The sequence below is a fragment of the Festucalex cinctus genome, chromosome 9, assembly GCF_051991245.1.
Source record: "Festucalex cinctus isolate MCC-2025b chromosome 9, RoL_Fcin_1.0, whole genome shotgun sequence".
Taxonomy (NCBI): Eukaryota; Metazoa; Chordata; class Actinopteri; order Syngnathiformes; family Syngnathidae; genus Festucalex; species Festucalex cinctus.
In genome coordinates, this window is record NC_135419.1 from 2,430,147 (window position 1) to 2,442,347 (window position 12,201).

Here is a 12,201-nt window from a genome sequence, read left to right on the forward strand (position 1 = left end):
CCCTCAACTTACTAAAAATGTTTGTATATCATTTCAGCTTCATATTTTTTATTCTGGCATGGAAAAGTATGTTTTTACTGCAGTTAGAAGCAACCTGAAAATGTTTTTTTTATTGCTGTTTATTGTAAATATAGTGTACTGTCTTTCTGTGGCCACGCCCCCTCATGACATATACATTATTCACAGGTCATCCACTATGGTTGAAAGAAGAATTGAACATACGCTGTTGTTGAAGTGATATTGAGTCAGGTTCACAACTGATGTTTCGTGTGTACATGAATGCATTATAAATAAAATAATAAGATTAAACTGAGAAACAACAGTAAGAGCAATTGCTGGGTTACGTAAAGTGGACTGTAAACTGTTAACTTTTCTTTGACTCCTCCTCAGCCATAACTGCTCCACGATATCTCCACGTGTTTTGTTTTACTAAGCAATACAGTACATAATTGCCCATTGTATAATTGTCGGGATTGGTGGATAGCCGTGTCTAAGAGGACGCAGACTTGACACCAGAAGTTTAATAAAACTGAATTGAACAAACCAAGGGAGCATAAAACATGAATAACATAAGCCAATAAAGAAATAGGAAAACAACAACGGAAAAAAGATCAATGCGGGAGTAAACAACTCGGAATGTAATAAAGAACAAAAGGAGGTGTGGACACGTCACAAAGGAGACTAAAACAAAATGTAATTACAGAATTTGATTAACTGCAGAAATCACAGATGGACTTCTTTTGACTGTGGGTGGGCAAAAACATTAAGGACACTGAAGGAGGCTAACACAAAAACATTTTTCCCCCCCAGTTTTTTGATCTAAGCTTAACATTAAAATAAATGTAAAAAAATAAATAAAAAATAATGAGTCACTTATACATGTTTTTGTTTTTCTACTGGTGATTGAAAATGGAAAGAATTAATTATGAAGGATTGCAGAAAATGGCGAGCATTTTGTTTTTTGTTTTTTCTCACGTTATATCGATCGATCGATAGATCGATCAATCGATCAAATCTATCTATCTATCTTATTTTGGGTTATATCAAACTACAAGTCTACACTATGTGTGGCAGCAATAAATACAAGACTTTTATGGTTTTAAGATAACACTATCAGACGAGTGTAGCGCGGTGCAGCGAGCCAAGCATCCGAGCTCCCGCGGGACCAATGAGGTCTGCGGCCGTCAACAAATGGTTTTAGTGCTTCGCCCCATACAACAAACCGTTGCAGGAGAGGGACACTGGGAATCACCTGTAAACTAAACACACCACCACATTCAATCTGTTTCCTTATTAATCCAATCAACAGCTCACTGAGCGCTCCTCGGAGACGGCCATCATTGAACGTCTGACAAACCAAAACCGACAAAGACAATCTGGTCCACTCAAAACACTTTTGGCGATGGCTTCTTTTCCCAATCAGTGATGAATTGTGCAATTCTTCCACACAAACAAATGTAATAATGTTAGTAACACGCTTCAATCAATGTGTGAAGAACGACATCACCCTCTTGAAATCAACCTGTTTGACGGGGGTGTTCTGTCTCACCTCTTCCACTGCCTGGTCACCTCTACTCTGGCGCGTGCCAAAGTGAGAAGAGCTGTGTTTTACCACGATGACGTTTTCACTCGAGGAAGTCACGTACCAAAAGTCGGCCAATTCCACTTGTCAAATCGTGCGTTCATGTGGTGCTTTGAGGGATTCCTAGCAAGAACATCCAGAGCGGAACATTAAAAAAAAAAAAAACAGAGCTGCCAAAATCCTTGAGAAAGTGACAAAGTACAACCTGTCCTTAAATTACTTGAATAATTGGCTTATTAAAATGTACTAATCATTTGGACAAGCTAGCAGCGCCGATGGCAGATCACCAAAATAGCATTTGTAGAGTGCATTTGAAAAGAATGGCAGCACATCATCCTAGTTTGAGCAGTGAAGTGATGTTGCCCTCACAAGTCAAGGTAGCAAATCGAGTATTGAGCGCGCGCGCGAGCGTCCTCGCTGCCAGACGCGCTCACTAAAGATGTGTCCGTTAAGTCGGATCTGTCTTCATACGTCACCATAACGATTTTCCAGCATGATGGGAGCATATAAATAACATGTCGTTAATCCTGTTAGCTGCCGATACTATCGCTGGAGCTGTAACGCTAAAGATAAGCAAATGAAAAAGGATCCATCTGCGGAGACGTTTGGGCGACTCCTATTGTAGGAGACTTTAAATATGCTTTATTGTCATGGTTGAAATGGTGATATGAACGGTTTATTATTATAGCATTTGTTTTTGAAAGGTTTATCAGTAATCCGTCAACCGTTTCATTCCTCCAGTAAAAAGGGCTCGTGGGCAAATAGGTCCTAAAGTATTTGAACTGTAACCAAGTTTTTTGTTTTGTTTTTATTTTTATTCTTCTTTTTAGTTCTGCCCCTACACAGCACAGAGTAAATCAATCATTTACTCCCAAAAACGTATAAATACGTTCTATTTTAAATATTACCATGCTCCCAAAGATGTATTTATACGTTTTAGCTTTTATGCAACCTCTGAACTGAAGAGAATGCTTGAAGCAATGGTAGTTATTACAAAAACGGCCAGCAGATGGCAGCAGAGTATAAGAGACCAAAAAGCTCTTTTCCCTACAGTTTTAAACAGATTTGTGAATAATGATGAAACTTAGCCATATTATAATGCTAATTGATGCAAAATGGAAGCAGATAGAAATCCTTTTTTTTTTCTTATGAAAGAAGAGACTCTAATCTTTCTTTTGGTAGGATCCATGTTTTTATAGCAATAGGACACAATATTCTACGGGCCTTGCAAAATCAGTTCAAATCCAGTAAAACAGCGAAAATGTCCTGGGAGTGAATGAGTTAAAGTGTGATTGAAAATTGATTCTTGTCTTCAATTGTTCAGTTCAGTCTTTTAACAAGCAATAAGGATGGGACCTATTAATCTCCTGTGAGTTGGTTGTTTAAAATACTCTCAAATGATACATTTTTTTGGGCATGGAAAGTTAAGATGGACTTCAAAAACATCTTCATTAATTTATTTCACATCCATTGACGTGGGCAGAGGCAAATTTCAAATAATACTGGACCTTTATTGTAAATATATTCAATTTGAACATGTCATTTTGAAGTGTCAGGATGGGGATGTGTTTTCTAAACGTTCGAAATGTCTCGACGTCCGAAATAAAATCCAAATATAACCGTTGAAGCGGCGGAAATTTTTCACTCTAGCTGTTGCAACAACTTCACAGTGGTTTGCACCACCGATATTAAACGCAACAAGGCATGTTTTCTTAATAGCCGTGTGGCTTTTGTAATGTCTGATTTATGAGTAATTCTACAGTAATAAGGCAGGGTAACCACAGCTGGACCCAGCCGTAAGGCAATATTTCATCCGGCGTGGAAACGCAACAGATTTTTGCAGGGAGATAATTGGGCCTATGGGAGAGATTTAAGCCAACAAGTTCCCACGGCTACGGTATACGCAGCACATGGTCTGGGTGCAAGAGTAGAGATATTTATGACTATTTTTTTTTCTGACCATGATCTTAGGTGAGGACACCGCCCACTCTGTTGTGTTGTGTCATATCCTTCAATTAATCACTAGCCCTTCCAAATGGCATCTCACTGTTAAATAATCATCTTCTGGACTCATGAATAAGTTAATCTGAGCTTTATGAACAAACAAAAAGTGGCACATTTAGGTCATTAAGGCGTGAACAAACTCACCGGCACATCTTTGAGATGAATGCTGAGCAGGCGTTGCCGTTTGACTCAAGCAACACCGTAAACACATTTTCCACGACGAACATTCCCGCGCAAACGTTCAAACATGTTGACGATGATGAAATGACAACAAATTATTTGGTAATTGTTTTGGTTTCCGTTCTCAGGTTTTACTTGATGAAGCTGTTGATTATGAACATTTCCTCTAAAAAAAAATGATTTTCCTGGAGCTGGATGGTGATTGGGTTTGATTGAATCGAAATAAGGATGGTAATTTTATTTTATTTTTTGGGTGGGGGAAATAAGCTACTTGTTTAAAAACAACATGAAAACACACAAGTAGAAAGTAAGCAAAAAGATTGAATTGATTTTGAAATAAAAGATTTTGGGAAAATACTTATAATCTATCCTCAAAGTCATATTCGACTGATTTCACAGCCCTGAAGTCCCTGTGATTTATTTATTTATTTATTTATTTTTATTTCACACTACTAATTATGAAAGACTTTGGAGAACCATAAATGTATTAGACATCAGTTTGTTCCACATTTATTTATTGGCACTAAATCCAAACAACAGTTTTCAAACAAATCCAGAGAACACAGACTCGGCAAAGGAGCGACCATCTGCCTTGATCATTTGTGGGCAATATGGAAGAAAAGAGCATTTATTACATATTACAGTTTGATATAGTTTCATATGCATCATGCCTGCACAAACTATCCCACCAAAGGATCATTATTATTATTATTATTTTTTTTACCTAATATTTGTTCATCCTTTTAATATAATTGCAAAAAATGCAAAAAGCAAATGCGTACACAAAAATATCTGTCTTACACTGCCATTGACGTGCATATAGCACGAATGAGAGCAGCAAAATCAGAGGGAAAAAAAACGTAGTACAAACCTTGTTTTTAAGGTCACTGATTGCATTGTGAGCAGTAAGCAATAAAATGGAAAAAGTCATTATAGTTAATGGCTCTTAAAATACAACCAAAATTATTGATACAATAAAAAAAAACAACTGATCATGAATATTAAATAATATATAAACACTTTTAGACTACCTTTATAGGAAAGTGAAATGTCAATAACTTAAAAAATAAATAAATAAATAATTTAAGACAATGAATGATGCCGACAAGTGTGACAGTAACGGTTTGAACAGTCTGATTTATTATGCTATAAAAACACCAACGGCATTTGTTATTGCTTTGGATCGGGAGAGGCTCTTTAAATACCACTGGAAGTTGCATTTGCGCCGCATTAATTAGTTTTTTTTTTTTTTTTTTTCCATGATGCACTGATATTCATATTCACGTGATGACATGTCACATGAGTTTTTGAAAAATGGGTGCATCTTCATTTTCATGCTAGGGCAAGTCTGGATTAGCATGTTTGGGAATTTGAGAGATCGCACTCCACCTCGATAGATGTTCTGACATTCTCTTGGGCACCCTCGCCGTATCTGGCAATTTGGCGACCAAAAGTAGATTCAATTTTAGACAAGGTAACAGCAGGTCTAAATTATGGCGCAGGGTTTGGTGGATTTGATCGAGGAGCAGACAGACGTATACGCGTGTGGTGGATGAATGCACATTTTATTCATGAATTTGACAAAAGTGCCACGTGTCTAGGAAAATACAGCAGGGTTTTTCCTGCGTTCAAAATCCGCAGGCGGCCGCCTCCAGCTAATTTTTACGCGCTACAAGCCTGAGAAAACTCCACCTTTATGCACTTAGACTGCACTTTGTGCTCCACATAAGTTGCACTGGGCACAAAAATGTGGCCCAAGATGTTTGACGTACCGTGACAGGCAAATCAATACCCGTTGTTTACACATGAGAATGCGTTTTTTTGTACTGTTTGGCAATTTGACTTCCTGCTACAAGGTGTGTTAAAGTCCCACAACAGTCAATGGCAACATCACAACACTTTCGAAAGCACCTTACATCTGTTTCTGGTGTTCTCCATTTTGCGCTTGGTTTTGGTGTGAATAATTGCTTATTTCATAGACCCAATTGGGACTTGACAGAGTTTCATATTTCTGTGAATACACTTTCACTTTTATACATCTGATCATTTGAACACAACTATTTTTTCATGCTGATGTTTGCCAGTTGTGCTGATTTGGGCTGTGCCATGTTTTGTAGACTGAGAGGACCAGTTGAGGTCAAACAGGGTCACGGTTTTGTAACGCATTCCAATAATCACGTGACAAATGCCACAATATCCGCTTAGTGTGAACATTTATGGATTGTATTGATCGTCTTCCTTTTGTCTGTTTGGTTTACTGGAGCTCTCACCTGAGATTTATGTGCGGTGAAAGTCATAAATATTTCCTGGAGTCAGCAAGCATCCCTCCATTTTTTTTTTTTTTTTACCACATCCCATCCATTGCTTTTGTATGAGCGTCCTCTCCCTTTTGAGTGGATTTGTTTAAGTCCCTCTTGTTTCCGCTCAGGCTAATCTGCCTCATCGACATTGCTTTGGCCTGCTCTTTCGCCCTCCCGCTCTAGGAAAGACTGTTTGTAGTAAAGATTGTAATCTCGTCGGTAATCTTTATGGCTTTCTCCAGGGCAGGACACTGAACCTCTCCGAATGATTTTGCCAGAGATTTAGATATTCTCCAGAGTGTCTTGAGCCGTTTTTAAAGGGAGACGTACACGTTCGGACGCACCGGCACGTCAGCAATGGCAAATGTCTTAAGATGAACCATAATGTCTTGCCAGGTTCTATTTCTTTAATGATGATGCTCATTACTTATCACTGCTCCATTTTTCCTTACCTTACACTGAGCCAATTATTCACAAAGCTCGGGAAATGCCGCGTGTGTGTGAAATCTTCCTCTGCCGGCGAGCAAAGCAGCGTATATCTGTCATAATGAGGAGCCGGCAGTGCTTTACTATGAGCTGCCTCTCATCATGAGCACAACACAAAGAGATTTACTAATGCAGGCTGTTAGGATAGCCCGTTTTAAACACGGCACTTTTTTTGTTGTTGTTTTTTTAAATACAGCAGGACTAGCGCTAGCAGTCTCTGGACGGCATGCATTATACACATCTAATTAAGTCTTCACATGTCTATAATAAACCACATTATGCCTTTGGGGTTAAAGGGCGGGTCAGCAGCTTGTCGGCCTGCACACGTGTCTGCACGCTCGTGTTGTCGAGGATCAGGCCTATGATGGCGATTTAACTTTCGCTAATTAACCCGGAATAATTCAGGGCGGCACGGTAAATATTTTTTTTCACCGGGGAGGGCGTGAAGGGGCTCTACGGGGGACGGAGACGCTCTGCGTGCGCACGTGTGTGTGTTGCAAGGAAAAAATGCACACATAGTGGGACGGATTGAGCCACAGAGAGGGAAGATAAGAGATAGAGCAAAGCTTAGGAGGGCAGCCAGCCAGCTGTTGGTGTAGTTTGATTGGCCTGCGGAGAGTTGCCGCTGTCTTTTCATGGCACCAGTAAAGTGTAATGCTCCCGGTGGCAGGTGGCTGCTGGCCATCGTCTTCCTCCCGCGGGACGACAGAGGCAAAGATCGCGAGTCGCTCTGGTCTTTTGTTATTAAACACCTTCATGGTCTGCAGCTCCGTAGCGAGTGACAAAAAAAGAAAACAGTGTGGCCAAGTGTCCTCTTTTTTGGGGGGGGAAATGAAAATATGGACGCCTTTACAATAGGGGTGTGTTCAAAAAAATCGATATGGCAATATATCGTTGCGAGCCTCATTACAATACATGTATCGATACGCGGGCGTCAGAATCGATATTGCTCGTTAACTTTAACTCTTTGACTGCCAAAAAACAACGATTAGTAAAATCACGATGTATGCCACCATAAACGTTAAATGATGTCAAGTTTGTTTTTTGGTTTTTTTTTATCAATAGGCAGTTCACTGCCTAAGTGCAGCACGTGCTGCCTGGTCAGTGAGTTGTGGAATCAAAAACACTCACTATCTATGGTCAGCAGATGGTAGCATCGTATCTCTCTTAAATGGGACATTGCGTATGAAATTACAATGAAACATGATGAAAGGTGATGAAATAGAACGTTTTCAAGGATGATGTAAATGATCAAAGCCTTTGTCATATTAAAGTTGTTGTTTTTTTTGATAACGTGTGGCAGTCAAAGAGTTAAATAGCCTTTGCAGCTTGCATTGTACCTAAAAAAAAAAAAAAAAACAGCAGCGTCTTTGAAGTTAATTGCCTTCAATTAATGCAAAAATAGCTCACCAGTGATTGGACACTGTGTCTTGCTAAGAAAAATTCAAGCAGAGGAAGAATATCAACATTTATTTACTTATAAACTTAACATGGCACGTGTCTCAACGTACCAAATTTCCTATATTTTGTTTAAAAAACACAATAAAATGTGTTACATGAAAAAAGTGCTGTTTTTATTTCGCCAAATATTTCAAATAAGCACATTTTGGAGCTGTAATTTTAATACTTTTATATTTTTGCTCATATCGGCTCATGCCTATTAAGAAATTTCCCCGGCGTGTCTGAAAACTGATCCTAAATTCTGCAGTGCGTACACATTTCGACCAGGCATGCCGCTTGGTGGTAAACCAGAAGAGCTACTAACCAAAAAACATTTTTGTCATCCACCATAATAAACATATCCTTTATGTATACATATGACTGTTATTATAAAATGCAAGTAAATTAATGTAAAATATCGGGATACGTATCGCTTTGAAGATTGGGATACGATATGTATCGCGATACATATCGTATCGTGAGCCCTGTATCGTGATACGTATCATATCGTGAGGTTGGCGGCAATACCCAACCCTACTTTACAATACCTAAGTAGTAGATTCAAGTCAGCAACCATTTTATGTTTTTATCACATTTGTGTTTTCTAAAGGTTGATGGAAGAGCACACGTTTTACAGGTTGCTTCCACCTGGAGATGCAGTACGTTGCACCTTCCTGTCCGTCAGGAAGCCAAGTTGACACAGAAGGGGAGGAAACCCGAGCAAAAAAAAAACCTGAATAGGCCCCGAAGTGTTCTGATTGCTTTTCCCCAAGCAGCTTGACAACCAGGTCCCGCTGACCGCGTTTATCACAATCAGGCAACCTCACCGTGATGATTTTGTTGTTGCCAAGGCAACATCTGGTCAGATGCCAGCCTCAGTTCTATCACAGCTGATGGTCCCGATGTTTGTTTTTGTTGTTTTTTTTTTGTGCAGAGCCAGAAAACGGTGTTTTCACTCTGCTAGCCACTCGAGCCAAAGCAAACTTCAGTTTTCTCTCCGGTGGATTCTCTGAATGCAACCCATGGGAGATTGAAGACTCATTTAAGCCTCCCTAATGCTTAGCTAACACGAGGATCGCCGTACCAAATGTTACTTATTTTCATTGGCTTTGAGTACATGAAAGGCTTGTTGGAGTTTTTCCCAACCCACCAATTACCACCACTAATATTGAGATTTTAACATGGACTCACAGATGTAATTTAGTAATTTAAACTAGTGAAAATGATCAACTAAGACCTGTAAAACTTGAACCAGTTTGCAAAACATTTTTGGTCCATTAGCCGCAACAACATAAAATAGAGGCCCAAATTAGAGTTTGGTTTTGACTGCAGAATTATACAGGAGGGGTTCATTTATTTTCTATACTGCTTATCTACAACTAATATGAAGCCTATCCCAGATGACTTTTGGGCAAATGGGCCGGTTTGCACTCTGGACCGGTCCCCAGCCAATAGCAGGCCACATACTAAACAATAGACCTGGGGTGTCAAACCCATGTTAGCTCAGGGGCCGCATGGAGGAAAGTATATTACCAAGTGAGCCGCAATGGGAAAAAAAAAAAAAAAAAAAAAAAACGGTATATAACTTAAAATCAATTGCCGTCATTTATACGCAGATTTTCATGGACCAGCCCTAAATTACGGAGCTCAGCTGTCATCATATTGTTCCGAAAAATAACACGAATGCAAATGGAACGCGGCAACACTTTGCCGGCATACGTCCTGGACGTGTTAAATGTACCTGCTTTGCATATATATATATATATTGTTCCCAGAATGCAATGCGTGGTGCAGTTAATGACATTATAAGGACGTTAATCCTCGTCATATCTATTTATGTAAATTGTGTCACGTTTTAACACGTTTGTCGGTCTATGATTTAAAATAATAATAATAATAATAATAATCATGATTAAACAAACCATAACTTTAAGTTGCGTGTAAAATAATGACATCCAGGACGATTCCCCCATACAAGTTGAATTGTTCATCTGAGGACTGCTTGTGAAGCAACAAATGTACTGTATTATGTTTAGATTGTGGACGGCTGATTAATTAGTCCGTCTTTACAATTTTATTTTATTTTTTTACTTTACAAAATCATCTCGCGTGCCGGATTAATTAATGAATTCTTCGATGGAGGTACATGAAGAAAACCCACCCGAGTACAGGGAGAACATTCACAAACTGGAGCTCTGATTCGAACCCTGAACATAAAAACTGTGAGGCCACTTGGCCCAAAAACGGACATTTCTTCACAAATTTAAACAGTTGCCAAATGTCAACAATAGGAGCATTCAGCCATATTGTGCCAATACGACTACAGCGTTGCGTTACCATGCCAACTATAGATGTGGCTGTTGACAAAATGACACCAGAAGTCAGGACCAACAGGAGACGCTTGAAATCTTGGCCATTTAATGTTGAATATTCAGGGACAGAGCAGGGTGGGCCCGCCACGTGACAATCGCTGGGCTGAAATTGTCTGACTGTTGATGTCTTTGAGTTGACCCTCCAAACAGTGAGCCTTCTTCTCGACTTGACTTTTTGGCAGTCAGTGTCAAAGTTGAGGATCACCACACCTTTTATCGTTTTCAAAACCCATATATATGATTTGATATATATATATATATGATTGATATGATATGATTGTTGTCTGTACTATTTTTTTTTTTTTTTTGATGATGGAATGGAAAAAAAACAACAACATCCAAAGCATAAAGAAAAAGGTCTGCCAGTTCCAAATGTATTGGGTTCAACTTTCGAGGTTCTACTATAGTCGTTTGGTGCCATATTTGGCAAGTTCATGTCTCGTCCATCATGAGCAATGCAGCAAGTCTGCAGCAACGTTCACCTTAAATGAGTGACAGGACGGGAGTAAGAGAGCAAGTTGTGGAATTAAAGTACATCCATCATTTTTGATAAAACTGGCCTCTGTGCACAAAAAGGAAATCCATCTGCCAATATGTACCTTATGACAGCGTAAGCTGTCTTGACTGTGGTGTGATGGTTAAACACAATCACATCTTTTCCGCATGCAGCATCAACTCGTGACAACGAGCTGACCTGAAATAAGACGGGGGCAAGCACATTGAGCAGAATCGCTTCCACACATGTGGATTTTATATTTAGAACACAAACTCAGATAAACATATTCAAGAGAACGAGACAAGCACTGACAAAAAAAGAAAAACAGAAAAACAACGGGCTTTCTTTCATGTGGCTGCTGGCCACGGTAATGGCTACCAAGGGACCAAGCAGACTCTGCTTATATCCTCCCCTTAATGGCAAAAAGCAGCTCGCTTTAGATTGTACATTCATTTTAGCAGTATTGTAGTGAGCAGCAAACAGAGATATGTGCATCGCTTTCTCATGTCACGCTCCATTTCCACTCTCATCGTTTTCATCATATTTCTCCACTGTGCTATGGCTGCTAACTTATAGCATCTCCTGCACGCAAAAGAGAAGAAAATACAAATTATACTTTCGGAATTCAAATAGAGATTGTCATTTCTCAAATTATATTCTGACAAACACACACAAACATGCACACTCTCTCCAATAAGTAGGAGTGAAATGTCATATATACTTCGGCCTTCCTGGGAGGAGTTTGCATGTTCTCCCCGTGCCCGCGTGGGTCTTCTCCGGGTACTCCGGTCTCCTCCCACATTACAAAAGACATGCATGGCAGGTTAATTGAACACTGAATTGTCCCTAGGTGTGAGTGTGAGCGTGGATGGTTGTTCGTCTCTGTGTGCCCTGCGATTGGCTGGCAACCAGTTCCAGAGCCAGCTGAGATAGGCTCCAGCACCCCAAAAAAATGGATGGATGGATGGATGGATATATATGTGTGTATATATATATATATATATATATATATATATATATATATATATATATATGAAAAGCTTGAAAAGCCGAATTGGACAAACTTGAAGACATTTAAAAGGAGGTTCATTGTTTACTTTTTGCTCAAAATGAAGATCAAACAAATTGCCTTTCCCACTTGATACTGGAATCACTGCAAATTGCCTTGAAATAAATAGAAGAATAAAAACTGCGGCATGCACCATATATTATTCATATTCATTTCTTTGTACAACCACCGACGTAGGAGGGAGAAAAAGTGGTCAGTCGCTGAATTGAATGAATTGAATGCACTATTGTTCTTCTTGAACGCTTGTTCATGGGACATTTCGCACCGTAAGC